Genomic DNA, 13,992 nt, shown 5'->3' on the forward strand with positions numbered 1-13,992 from the left:
TGACAGAGAGAGACACAGCGAGAGAAGGAACATAAGCAGGGGGAGTGGGAGAGGGACAAGCAGGCTTCCCATGGAGCAGGGAGCCCGATGCGGGGCTCGATTCCAGGACCCTGGGATCATGACCTGAGCCGAAGGCAGACGCTTAACGACTGAGCCACCCAGTCACCCCAATTACTTTTTAAATTTAATTAAGATTTATATCCTACCTGTTTCTAAACAAGATTTGAAATGATGTATATTAAACCCAAGGTAAAATGGCAACATTAAAAATCAAAGAAGATACAAAACCAAATAAAAGGAGTAGATGTTTCCAAGCAACAGCAGCAAGTTGTGACAGCTGGGCCCTGAGCTTGCCTATCACAGGAGTTAGCATTTGCTCACCAGGTGGGAATGCGGAAACTCTGGGCTATTTAACACTATTTCCAGAACCATCTCACCATCAGGGCCCCTGGATTAATGATACCCCTGTATTTCTCAGAGAGTGGTTGGTGAACCAACTGAAATGGGATTTTCAGTGGTGCTTGTTTTTAGAACGCAGATTCCTGGGCTTAACCTAAGATCACTGGTGTTGGATTCTGGAATTATATTTTCATGTACCTGCTAGGTTATATTTTTGCTCTGTAAATTTGGAAACCACTGCTTTTCTGGGATTAGTACCTTTTGCATGGGAACAATAGAAAACCCACCACCAAGAAGGTAGAAAATAAGGGGTGCCTGGGTGGCTCAGTGGGATAAGTGTCCAACTCTTGATTTTGGCTCAGGTCATCATCTCTGGGTTGTGAGATAGAGTCCCCCCGCCCCCCCCCCCAGGCTCCATGCTAAGCGCAGAGCCTGCTTGGGATTCTCTCTCTTCCTCTTCCTCTGCCCCATTCCAACTCTCTCTCCCTCTCTTTTTTAAAAAGAAAAAAAAGGGTAGAAAATTGTTCTCATAATCAGTCTCTTGGATGCTGCTTTTTGCCTCCCTATTTCTGTCCTGTGCTCATAATACTTCCAAATGCCTTGTCCATTGACTGCTTAATGTTTTACTCTGGATGTTCCCATACGCTTGGCCTCTTCTGACTGTAGTATTCTCCTTCTAGCATCCCATCCCCTTCCTGCTCATCAGCTTGTTTCTGACTCCTGCCCATCAGCTTGTTTCTGACTCCTGCCACAGGCTCCTAGTATTTTTGTATGTTTATCACCTGTTGGTAACTCCAGGCTCACTTTTATAGCTCCGCACACGCTGTAATCTCTACTTGTCTTGTTTGGGGTTAATTTACTCCACTGCTGTTTATGGGAACATGTGAGATGCTCCCTCCCTGGCTTCTGGCCTTCGATGCCCAAATATGGACCTATGTAGGAGGAATTATCTGTTTTCTGCTCTTTAATGTTATTTCCAGTTAATGAGCCTTAGTGGATTATTCTCTCTATTTGAGGTACATATCTTACACTTTTCCCACTCTCCAAATGCTCTCAGATAGAGTCTACGGCTCTTGTTATTTTCTACTTTCCTCAATATATTCATTGGCTTATACTGTCATCTCCTGATGTGCCTCCTGTGTTTGACCATTCACATGAAGGCCTATCCAACATCCTGATTAAATTTAAAGTTTATGGGGCGCCTGGGTGGCTCAGATGGTTAAGCGTCTGCCTTTGGCTCAGGTCATGATCCCAGAGTCCTGGGATCGAGTCCCACATCGGACTCCCTGCTCCTTGGGAGCCTGCTTCTCCCCCTCTGCCTCTCTCTCTCTCTCTCTCTGTGTCTCTCATGAATAAATAAATAAAATCTTAAAAAAAAAAAATTTAAAGTTTATGGTCCTAATTTCTGCACTATAATTATCAATCCTCCAATCATATGTTTGGGAATTCATCATCATTCAACACCCATTTAGCCCCAAGGTTTTGCTGCTCTTGTTCCCTGTGAATTTTTGCTTTTTCTCTTAAAATTTAGGATAATCCTCTGCCCCCACCCCTGATATTTATTAGGATTGTTAAGACTCCTGTCAAAAATATTTGCTCCATTTTCAAAAAGTATTTGTCCCTAGCTCAGAGCCTCTCTTTCTGGTCATAGACCACCCAGGAAACTATTTTTAAAAGATCATGTACAGCACATCCTGAGAGTTATCTATGTTTGACTCTGCTTCCTAAGCTACCAGTGTTAATAAGAACACCAGATGAAAACACTCCCTCCATACCCAGCTCCTTCAGTCTTCCACTCAAGACTTCCAAGTTTCTGGAAAACCTCCTACTTTTCTTCAAACTGACCAGACAAGCCAGAACAAGTGCAGAGTGTCCAGTAGGTGCATGAGGTTTAGGATCTCACTTCCACATTTTTGGGAGAATTCACAGGGGGGGCAGGACAGCTAATATGGCACAGCAGGTATGCAAACGGGCAATTCCATAGCAATCCCCAGGGAATCACAATTATCTCTTCATGGGACTTAAGTCCTATGATTGCTTTCATCTGCTGGGGTGACTGTGAACCTTAGTCAAGTGCCAAAGCTGTCTCATACCAGCTGGAGAGAGCCAACTGCTAAATGTTTAGGACCTTTGCAAGCTAGCTCTTTAACACGATCATTAATAAAAATTAAATTATATTAACTTACAATGAAACAAATTGTATTTAAAAACAAAGGTAACATGGCTAACTGACACGTGAAAAGCAGCTCAACATCACTTATCAGGGAAATGCAAATCAAAACAATAATGAGATCACCTCACACCTGTCAGAATGGCTAAAATCAAAAACACGAGAAACAAGTGTTGGTGAGGATGTGCAGAACGTGAAGGGGAACCCTTATGCACTGTTGGTGGGAATGCAAACTGGTGCAGCTACTATAGAAAACAATATGGAGGGTCCTCAAAAAAGTTAAAAATAGAACTACCCCAAATTCCAGTAATTGCACTACTGGGTAGTTACCCCCCAAAAATACAAAAACACTAATTCAAAGGGATACATCCACCCTGTGTTTATTGCAGCATTATTTACAATAGGCAAATTGTGGAAGTAGCCCAAGTATCCATCAATAGATGAATGGATAAGGAAGATGTGGTATATATGCGAGGGAATATTATTCAGCCATGAAAAAGAATGAAATCTTGCCATTTGCATCAACAGAGAGCTAGAAAGCATAACACTAAGTGAAATAAGTCAGAGAAAGACAAACACCATATGAATTCACTCATATGTGGAATTTAAGAAACAAAACAAATGGGCAAAGGAAAAAGAGAGGCAAACCAAGAAACAGACTCTTCTTTTTTTTTTTTTTTTTTGAAACAGACTCTTAACTATAGAGAACAAACTGATGGCTACCAGAGGGAAGGTGGTGGGGGGATGGGTGAAATAGGTGGACGGGATTAAGGAGGGCACTTGCCGTGATGAACACTGAATAATGCATAGAATTGTTGAATCGCTATATTGTACACCTGAAACGGATATAACACTGTTAACTACACTGGAATTAAAGTTAAAACTTAATACAACACTAAAAAAATAAAAACAAAGGTAACAATCAAAATTCATCAGTTCCTAATTATTTTACTATTATCTACACTCTTGAGGTTATTTATATCTATTGTGTCTGTACAGTAGAAATAAAATATAATGGCATACAACTGCACATTTCCTCCCAATTCTGTGTTAAGTAACATCAAGTTGGTTGTTTGAAGTAAGCCATGGTGAAAGTATGTATACCACAGAAATCAGCAAATACTACAAACCAGGGCTTATCCCATCCCCTCCCCCATCCCCAAGCAAGTTGTTAAATATTTACTAGTACATTATTGCTGTGAATCCACTTAGTAATAAAATGGAAAAACACAAAGGTACAGTACACTTATGTGAAATTTCCCAACTTTAATTCACACTTTCCCATTTCCTCCAACCTGCTTTCCTTTCAAGGCGGTCTGACCTCTTCCAAGTCAGAACATGTGGAAGCATAACATATATCAAACAACTGACCTGAATAATGTTCATATTAGTTGTTACTTTATTAACTGGCTCTCCTAAGGTGAAGTCAGAAATTCCTTTATATAAATTTTATATCTCCTTTTTCTGTTCAAAATCCCTGCTCCTTTATGTACATTGTCCCCAGACCCTATTCTGCACATGTGTGTTTGCACCTGTTTGTGCCAGTGTTTGTACATACCCACGTGCTCTGTATAGTAGCTGTATACTTCTATTGCTAACTTGAACCTCAAATAACTATAATTTAAGCCCAACTCTGCATCTACTAAGACACTAGAAAGGGAGATCATTAAATGTCTTAGAATCAATACTTGAATTCTTAAGAGGGAATTCAGGAGGAGGTCAGCAAATGTTATTAAAGGATCAGGAACTGACTCAAGAAAATATTTAAAAAGTAAGACTCCTTATATGGCAATGATAAGGCTAATGGGAAACTGAAAATGATCTTGGAGAATGACTGGGAATTTTATACAGAGGAGTCATTGTTCTGTTTCCACTTAGGATGAGTTAAGAGAGGTTCAACTTACGGCACTTCATAGAAAGAACTTGAGAAGAATTCAGTAAGAGAAAATCATCTTAAGGGTTTTTTTCCCTTGAAGTTGTTTTTAATCAGCCATTTTAATCAATGATTTCATAGAAGCTTAATTTGGAGGTAGAGAGTCTTATTGCTAAAAAGTCACTCAAAAATGCAATCAACGGAAGATGGGATGTCTGGATTTTCTCCAAAGGTAGATAGGGACTTTAGCTTTCTAAATATTCTCTGATGTTCCAAGTTCACCTGAAGATCATATTTACTGAGGCTACCTCAAATAGATGGGTATGTATACATAAGGGATAAGGATATAAATACCTAAGACACATAATGCCAAATCAGACCAAAAAAACATTCTGTCTGAGATTCAGTTTCTGATCATGTCAATGAGGTCCCTTTGTGGGAAGGTGTGAGAGGGCCTTAAATAAACAAGTTCCCCTAATAACTTACCATTTGTGTGTCTAATCACATTTTGAACCCATTTATGCATTAATAAGTACAACCTCCCAAGGTAATTACTTCCCTAGTTTTTTTTCTTCTAGGATTCTGGAATTTGTTAAATCTCTATGCATATATTAAAATCCTTTTGGAAATAGAAAAGGTATAAAACACTAAATGTATTAATTGTTTAACTCAATTAATTATAATTAATAAATTAAAAGTCAGAATTTACCCTACTCAAACCCTATAAGATGTAAGGCTTCTAAGGACTTGCTATAATTTGGCCTCTACTTTTCTATTTAAACTTTTCTCTCACCACAACCTTTCCCTAGCCCTTCCAAATCATATGCTTCAACTATATCAAATCATTGTCAGTTCCTTTAAATTGCCATGAGTATTTGGCAGAAAGATATTTCCCATTTCTGGAAGATGTTTCCTTCTACCATGAAGACGTCCTGACTCCCCCTCCCACCTCCTATCTGGTTTAGGTGCTGCTCCCATATGTTCCCATTGTACTTTGTGCTTGCCTTCACCAAGAATATCTGAATTCAATTCCCCATTAGACTGCCAGGTCCTTGAAAACAGGGACTGTCCTTTTTGTTTATCACTCTATGCCAACGTAGTAGGCATTCAGTTATAATTATTAAACTTATAAATTAAATAGGTTAATAGCTTTAAAATAATATCACCACTATGTTCCATACTCGAGGCACAGTCCTTCAACTCTGGCCCTCTACCTGATTTCATGGTCATTACAGTCATCGTTTTCTGAATCACATTAGGAATCATGCAGTCTCCCAAATGCAAATTTATGATGATTTTATACACATATCAAGTCATGTTTTTGCTTTCTTTCCTAGTGGTGTCTGGGATTTCACTGAACTTTTCGGCTAATATCTTCAGGCAATACTTGCAGTGGCCTCAAGATCTATTTTATAGGTTGGAAAAGAGTTTTTTTATTTTTTATTTTTTATTTTTTTATTATTATGTTATGTTAAACACCATACATTACATCATTAGTTTTTGATGTAGTGTTCCATGATTCATTGTTTGCGTGTAACACCCAGTGCTCCATGCAGAACATGCCCTCTTTAATACCCATGACCAAGCTAACCCATCCTCCCACCCCCCTCCCCTCTAGAACCCTCAGTTTGTTTTTCAGAGTCCATCGTTTCTCATGGTTCATCTCCCCCTCTGATTTCCCCTCCTTCATTCTTCCCCTAATTGTGCAAGACTGTTGAATCACAGATCTGTACCTCTGAAACAAATAATACATTATATGTTAAAAAAAGAAGAAGAAGAAGATAGCAGGAGGTAAAACTATCATCCTATAAGAATGGTTTGTAGGACAAAAAGGCAGAAACAGTGAACTGCGTTTAAATTTGTCTTGTTTGATTTTGTATGTTATTGGTAGCACACGCTTCAGCCCTTTGTTAAACAAAACTGAAAAGCTACTGTGAAGTTCAAAAACATCTCCTCCCCTAAGGAACAAAAGCAGGAGAAACATTCATTGTGATGAGCGAAATTAAGCCTTGATTTTGAAACAGCTTTGTCCTCACAAAGATGACTTATTAAGACAGGAAACCAAAACAAGAGTGGAAAAATAAAGGCAGGGATGATCAGACTAGTAAAGATTAGTTGAAAGTAAAGAAGTCTGCTCTAAAGTCACATATAGGCTTTACCAGGAGAATATAAGACTGTCATGGCAGTGAGGTGTGAATTGGGGAAAAAAAAATCCTCGTCTATAAGAAATCTTACTTGGCTTTATTAGTTTGCTCAAAAGCGTATGATACTTAAAGCTTGGAAAATAACTTTGTTTTAAATAGTTTCAATTAAAAAGATGTTGATGTTATTTAAAACCAGTTTTCAGCTGATAAGTTTTTTTTTTATAGTTTTATTTTTTTTAAAGATGAGACACAGCAAGAGAGGGAACACAGGCAGGGGAGTGGGAGAGGGAGAAGCAGGCTCCCCGCCGAGCAGGGAGCCCGATGCGGGACTCGATCCCAGGACCCTGGGATCATGACCTGAGCTGAAGGCAGACGCTCAACGACTGAGCCACCCAGGTGCCCTCAGCTGATAAGTTATTTTTAAGTTATTTCTCTAGAACAGAACTTAGAAGTTTTAAACGGCATTTTCTGAAATAAATTGAGATTTTAATTCCAAGTCATGTCTCATAGGAAAATTGCAGGTGAATAAGGAAGGTCACCTTATTATAATTATTAGTAAAAATATAGTTATCCGCTTAGACTGTTATTAGGAACAAGCAAATTTTTCTTTCCCTTGGGGAATAAAAGGGTCAAATGATACAAATCTCCTGCTTGTGACTGATAATAATTAAAGATTGGTGATTAAACCACAGGCGTGCTTTTTTTTTTTTTGCCTCCCTCACTCTTCATAAACTTGCTTTCTTAATGATTTTAATCAAAAGTTTAGAGAAAAATAGGATTGATTTTATGTCATGAGACTTTGAAAAGCAACCCAGAAGGGTTGGGACACTCTCAAACAAGTCATCTGATAGTGATTGCAAATCATTCTGATGGAGGAGAGAGGATAACCAAAAGATTCTTCACATTGGTCCAAAAAATCATCTGCACAAGAACAGGGGTGTGGAGACAGGTTTTAGTGGCACTGTGTATAAAAAGGATGATTGTTATCTAGATCCACATACTCAAACTGGTTTTTATGTCTCACTAGTTTATTTTAATCTGAACAGTCAACAGTTCCATCACTTTTTTACCCATGACACTGACTTTTTTGAAGCATTTAAAGTTGTTTTGTAGCATATCCATCATTTTGGATTTGTCTGATTATTTCCTCTTAGTATCTAATCCTTTCCTATCATTCCTCTTCCCCCTGACTCTCCTCTAAGTTAGGTCTCAAACAAGGGTTGACCAACTATATAATTACTCACAGGCCAAATCCAATCCCACACTTTATTTTTGTAAATAAAGTTTTATTGGAACAGAGCCATACCCATTAGTTTACATATTGTCCATAGCTGCTTTCCTGGGGCAGGGTTGAGCAGTGGTGACAAGAGACCATATGGCCCACAAAGCCTAAAATAATTATAGTCTGTCTCTTTCTAAAAAATTTTGCCAATTCCTATACTAGAAAATTGGTTAGACTGAGATAAAGTATTTTTGGCACAAAGGTGATGTATTTCATATTGCATCATTTCAGGAGGAACAATGTCAGGCTATTAGTCCACTAGTAGTGATGTTGTTTGTACACTTAATTAAAGTGGCAATAGCCAGATCTCCCCATTGTACAGGCATGCTTTTTCCCCTTCTTTTCATTTAGTAAGTAATTCAAGGAGTGATACTTGGGCTCTGTGTAAATATCCTATTTACCATCTAAAAATCTTCCAACTAAAGATTTTACTATCTATTGATGGTCTTCATCTGAAATAATTATTACATTGGAGATTGAAAAGTGCCAGTTTCTAAATCTATTATGTCCTCAACATTTATGAGATGACAAAATAAAACAGCCTAAGCTCCACTTATAATTTCTCTCTTCCAGACCTAGAATCAGCCATTTTCTTCTCAATTAATCCTGGTTCTTTTAGGTGAAAATGATATTTAGAAATCAATATCGAAATTAGTATAGATGGTAACCTGTATGATTTAGTACCTGGAGTGTATGGCCCACAGGCTGAAACATTTATTATATAGCCCTTTACAGAAAAAGTGTACTGATTCCAGGTATTAGGGGGATAACAGAAGGGAGAGTCATTACATATTTAAATGCTACTAGGTATGCTCATTGCCATTGAAGTGTCATTGTTTCTAGGCCATTTCAGTGACCCTTTCCAGAGGGAGAAAAATTTGTTTAAAGCAAGAAAAAAAATCACAAATCTGTATTGATATTTTTATTTTATATTTAATATTAAAGTTCAAAAATTTTTTAATTTAATATTGGTATCTTTTCTTGTATACTGTGCCCTAGTCCTGTTAACATTAAAACATTCCTTTTAAGTGTTTTGTCCTACCACAAATGTAAAATATTTCAAGGTCACAATACCACTGTTACCACTAATATTAAACCTACTGAGTGAAGTTTGGTATTTCTTCCCAATATTTTTCCCCTTAGAATTCATCCAACTGAGGATGTACAGAGTACTGGTTTTAAAAGTTAGTTGAAATAATATATTTTTTCATGTGATTATATTATCTTAGTTGGGAAGGCTATAAAAACATTTAAATGATAATTAGGGAAATTGGAATATGGACTAGATACTAGAGGATATTATAGAATTTTTGTTCATTTTCTTAGCTATCATAATGGTATTGTGGTTAAATAGGTGATTGTCCTTATTCTTAGCTAAATCATGCCAAAATATTTAGTGGCGAGATTTCATGATGTTCACAACTTTCTTTTTTTTATTTTTCATTTTTTTAGAAAACCTAGATTTATTTGTTAAACTATTACAAAGACAAGACAATTATCATCTGAAGTACTCTGAGGACATCATCCCAATTTCACTGGTTGTTATGGAAACCAACCTAAGAGGTTAGAAATTAAAGGATATAACCTAAGAGATTATAACCAAACAGACAGGTGACACATGGTGAAAAGAGTAAAAGCTAGTCAGAAGCACTTGTGTTAGTGGTAGTGTATGTGGCTAGGATGTTTCCCAAAAGGCTCCCTAAAGATGCCTGAGTGAAATAATCTGGGTCCCCAGTTAATTAAAAGACCCTTACTCCTGTGGAGAATGAGCAGAGGCCAGGATTTCTGAGATCTTTTTGTCTTTCTTTTTAAGGGGTGAGGGAATGCTTAGGCCCTAAAGGGGTGTATCTTAGACTCAGCATCCCTTCTTCCCATCCAGTCTACCTACACCTTCAAGCGCCTGCGCATTCTCACCGTGTGGGCCTGCCAGTTTACAGAAGATGCATAGAGTGAAGGCAGGAACTATAGGCCTACTCAGAGGGGACCTATACACAGAAAGTTTTGAGGTAGATCATAAACTACAAATACCCTTTTGGTTAATTCGCCTTTGTTAATAAAGATCAAAGTTTCTTCTGCCGGTGACAACTTTTTGTCTCAGTATAGTCTGTCTCAAAAAAGAACTGGTTCAGATAAATTTTGGAGAAGGAAAAAGACTTTCTTTCATCAACACCTACTCCACAGAAGAGGCACCAAGTTCTTTCCTACAGTGAGGAGTAGAATCCCACAGCAGCATAAATCATTCTCAGTGATCACCATCTGCATCTTCGAACTGTCCAGCAACTGTTGGTATAGTATCTACCTCCATGCCATCTTCATAATCTCTTATTGAATCTTCTCCAGACTCCAGCCATGTTATACTGGCTGCACACAGACTGAGAAAGCATTTGTTCTAATCTCTTCAGTGTGGCCTGGCCTTCTGCTGTTAAATGGGATAATCCTTCTTCATAGGTGTAAAATGTAGGGATGTCTCCCTGCTCTTGTTCATGTGTCTCCTCATCCTATTCTTCTCCATCACAATCATCTGAATCTTCATCCTCAGGATCTGGATGCAAAGCCTGGCATTCACACATTGCAGTGAACATTGCTGATTCATCACTAGGCACAAACCTAAATTCAGTAATAGGTTCAACATTAATCATCGGTCTTCTTCAGCAACAGATTCTTTTGATTCTTCCCCAAATTTGGCATTCACCATAACATACAAATACTCTCATGGATAGGCATTTAGGTCCCTGGGCACTGCATGCACTCTACTGGTAGGGTACCCTAGTGAGAATCCTAATCCAGAGCCTAATCCAGAGCCATCTAACCAAGACAGATGGCTCTCAGCCATCTGTCTTGGTTAGATGCCGGGATGCCGAGGTCCTTGCCATTCAGTACAGAGCCCCTCAGCTGCACCTGGCAGCAGGAAATTTTTGAGGAAGCTCATTGCAGCAGGGAGCGCGGAGACACAGTCCTGGGGAGAGAACTGAAGCACAGCAACTCCAGCTGTTTGCCGACAACTTTCTTCTAAATAGTGTGGCAGACCACAGTGTGTGGGGGTGGGGTGGAGGGAAAGAGAGAGAGCAAGAGTACAAATGATAAAGCAAATAGGGCAAAATACTAAAAGTTAATAAATCTGGGTAGAAGTTCTTTGTACCATTTTTGCAACTCTTCCTTAAACTTGGAAATTTTATCAAAAAGTTGGAGGTGGAGAAAAAAGAAAAAGATGATGATGAGTTCAATATAGATTTTTAAAAGTGATCCATATACACATGCATGAATGCTTTGTCACCTTGGGCAAGATTAATTAAGATGTATGTCCTGGGGAAGAAGCTTTAATTGTGCTCTGCTTTGGCAGAGGGTTAGAGCGTACCTAGAGCTCTAAGTGTTTAATGTGAAAGGGAGTAGACAAAAAAGAATGCAATCAGAGGAGAGAATGATGCATTCAATTGAGTAGAATGTCAGCTTTTTCTAGCTTTCCTTCATTCCAGTTCAATTTATCTAGAGGCTAGTTAAGGATAGAACCCAAATACATAAGCATATTCTGCAAAAAGCAACAGCATTAATGCTCTTCCCTTCTACCATCCCAGTAGACCTGGGGTCAGCAAACTTTTTCTCTAGAGGGTGAGATAATAAATATTTCAGGCCTGTTGCTCATAGAGTCACTGTATGTCACACTATCACTGTGGGCCATACAGTTGCTGTATGTGTCACGCTAAGCATCCATAGACAAGTGAATGAACATGGTTGTGTTCAAATAAAACATTGCTTATGGACACAGAAATTGAAATTTCATATAGTTTTCACGTAACATGATTTCTTTTTTTTTCCAGCCATTTAAAAATGTAAAAAATATTCTTAGCTTACAGACAATACAAAAAATAGAAGGGTAGATGTGGCTCAACCCAGAAAACAAAAGGGAAAAACTTACAATTGCGCCTTTGTGCTGGCAGCCTTTTAGCTGCCTCACTTGGCTCTGGTAAAGGAAAGGGGCTCCCTTGAATGGCATGACTTGGCTAAGCAGCTCTGTGCTTTTAAGCCATAGAGCAGATAGTAAATCTCTTCCCAGACCTCTAAGATTCAAGAAGTCCATCAGCTGTTCTAAATAGGAAGGCCTGTTCTAAGTTAGGAATCAGTGTAATCGGGAGGAGTCACGATGTAGGTAATAACAACTAGACTCTTGGTCTATCAGCTCAGGATCCTGGAACTAGAGAGGTTTCTCATTTTCTTCCTTCTACAAGTGAAGGCACCTCATCCACTGTCTTTTTACTCTGGAGCCTTGCCATGACAGACTGATCTCACATTAACACCTCTGTGCAATCCAATTGTCTGCTTGTAGATGTAAACTTGCCTTATTTAAATAAATGTATGTCACATACTGACACAAATAACTTCCTAAGGAATAACTTTTATTTACAATAATTTCTATCCTTTGATAATATTTCCATAGTGACCCTGAGCTATGATATGTACTGAATCATGATGGGCCCCTTTGGCCAGTCAGGGTTTTCCCCTACGCCCCTCCTTCACAGCAAATGACAAATGAGTTGAAAACATACCTCTCCAAAAAGAGCTTATGAAAAGGAAGGGCTTATAGGGATGGAGATGGAGATGGGGAAGGAGAAATACATAACTATCCTCAGTATTTAAATGGCTGTCAAGGGAAAGAAGCTTCAGACTTGTTTAACTTGCTCTCAAGCAATAGAAGGAAAATTAATGTGTGGAAGCTGATGAGACAGAGCTGGGCTTATTACCAAAAAATAAAGAAATAACAAGAGGAAAAGAAAAAAATTCAATAGCTGTCCAAAGATGAAATGGACTGCCTTGGAAGATAGCAAGTTTAGCATCCAGAGATACACTCATACCTAGGATGTATGACCACTTAGTGGACAAAAGATTAAAAAACTGAAACCATTGAACTAGGTAACTTTTAAGATTTATGACATTTAACATAGGCCTGACACTTTTGAGATGGCATTCTTTTCCTAAGAAAAAAAGGGGCAAAGATAAATAACCATAAGAGTGAGGCAATTCCTTATTCCTCTATTTAACCACAACAAAGACAAGTGTGGCTCATGCACCTACAACAAATTGAGGCCCTACCATTTGCCTGATAGTGCTTTATTCTAGTTATATGCATTCTCCCATTTAATGACTATTTATTGAGGTTGTGTGTTATCTACAATATGCCATATACGAGGATGTTGTGGTGTAGACACAGAGTCTGTTCACATAGAATTTACAATTTATTGGAAAAGATAAAAATCTAATGAGTAATTATAATTAAAATATGGGTGTTGAGATTGTGCAGGCATTGTAATGGTCTTTAAACATGATGACAGGGGTGCCTGGGTGACTCAGTCAGTTAAGTGTCTGCCTTCAGCTCAGGTCATGATCTTAGGGTCCTGGATCCAGCCCCATATCCCTGTGGTCTCCCTGCTCAGCAGGGAGTCTGCTTTTCCCTCTTCCTTTGCCCCTCCCCCCACCTGTATGCTCTCTCTCACAAATAAATAAAATATTTAAAAAAATAAACATGATGTCATATTATTTGATACTCCCCCTATTGAGAGTTTGGGGCTAAATTCCCTTCACTTGAATCTGGTTGGGCTTATAACTACTTTGACCAATAGATAAAATAGAAGTAACACTATGTGATTTCTAGGTCATGTGGCTTCTGCCTTGTTTGTTGGAAGATGAGTTTCTGGAGCCCTGAGGTAACCTGTAGGAAGTCCAGCTACTCTGAGCCCACTGTGCTTTGAAGAAGTCAAGCTTCAGAGAGAGACCATGCAGAGCTCCAGTTGATAGTTTCCTGCTACTCCCAGCTTTCTAGTCATCCCAGTCCAAATGAAAGAGGAAGTCATCAGAGTATTCCAGCTCCAGACACTCAAGTCACTCCCAGCCATTCATGTCTTCCAGGCTGATAGTCCAGACATCATGGAGCAGAGACAAGCCATCCTCTCTGGGACCTATCCAAACTCCTGACCCAATGAATCCATAAGTGTAATAATAACATCATTGTTATCCCATGCCAACAAGTTATGGGGTGGTTTATAACAAGAGTTCATCACAACAGGCCCATGAGAACATGTATTAAGAAGACCTAACCTTGTTTAGGGGCCAGACAAGGCCTCTGAGGAAGTCA

At 38.7% G+C, this 13,992-nt stretch overlaps 1 protein-coding gene and 1 pseudogene across 2 annotated transcripts in view; both read right to left on the reverse strand.

Annotated features, from left to right (window-relative positions):
• The window catches only part of CCDC148 (coiled-coil domain containing 148), a 286,442-nt gene that overhangs the window by 83,619 nt on the left and 188,831 nt on the right, over positions 1 to 13,992 (reverse strand). The gene's annotated exons all lie outside the window — the stretch shown is intronic.
• LOC118533951 (methylosome subunit pICln pseudogene) lies at positions 10,111 to 10,701 on the reverse strand (annotated as a pseudogene).

The sequence above is a fragment of the Halichoerus grypus genome, chromosome 4 (genome assembly GCF_964656455.1).
Source record: "Halichoerus grypus chromosome 4, mHalGry1.hap1.1, whole genome shotgun sequence".
NCBI lineage: Eukaryota > Metazoa > Chordata > Mammalia > Carnivora > Phocidae > Halichoerus > Halichoerus grypus.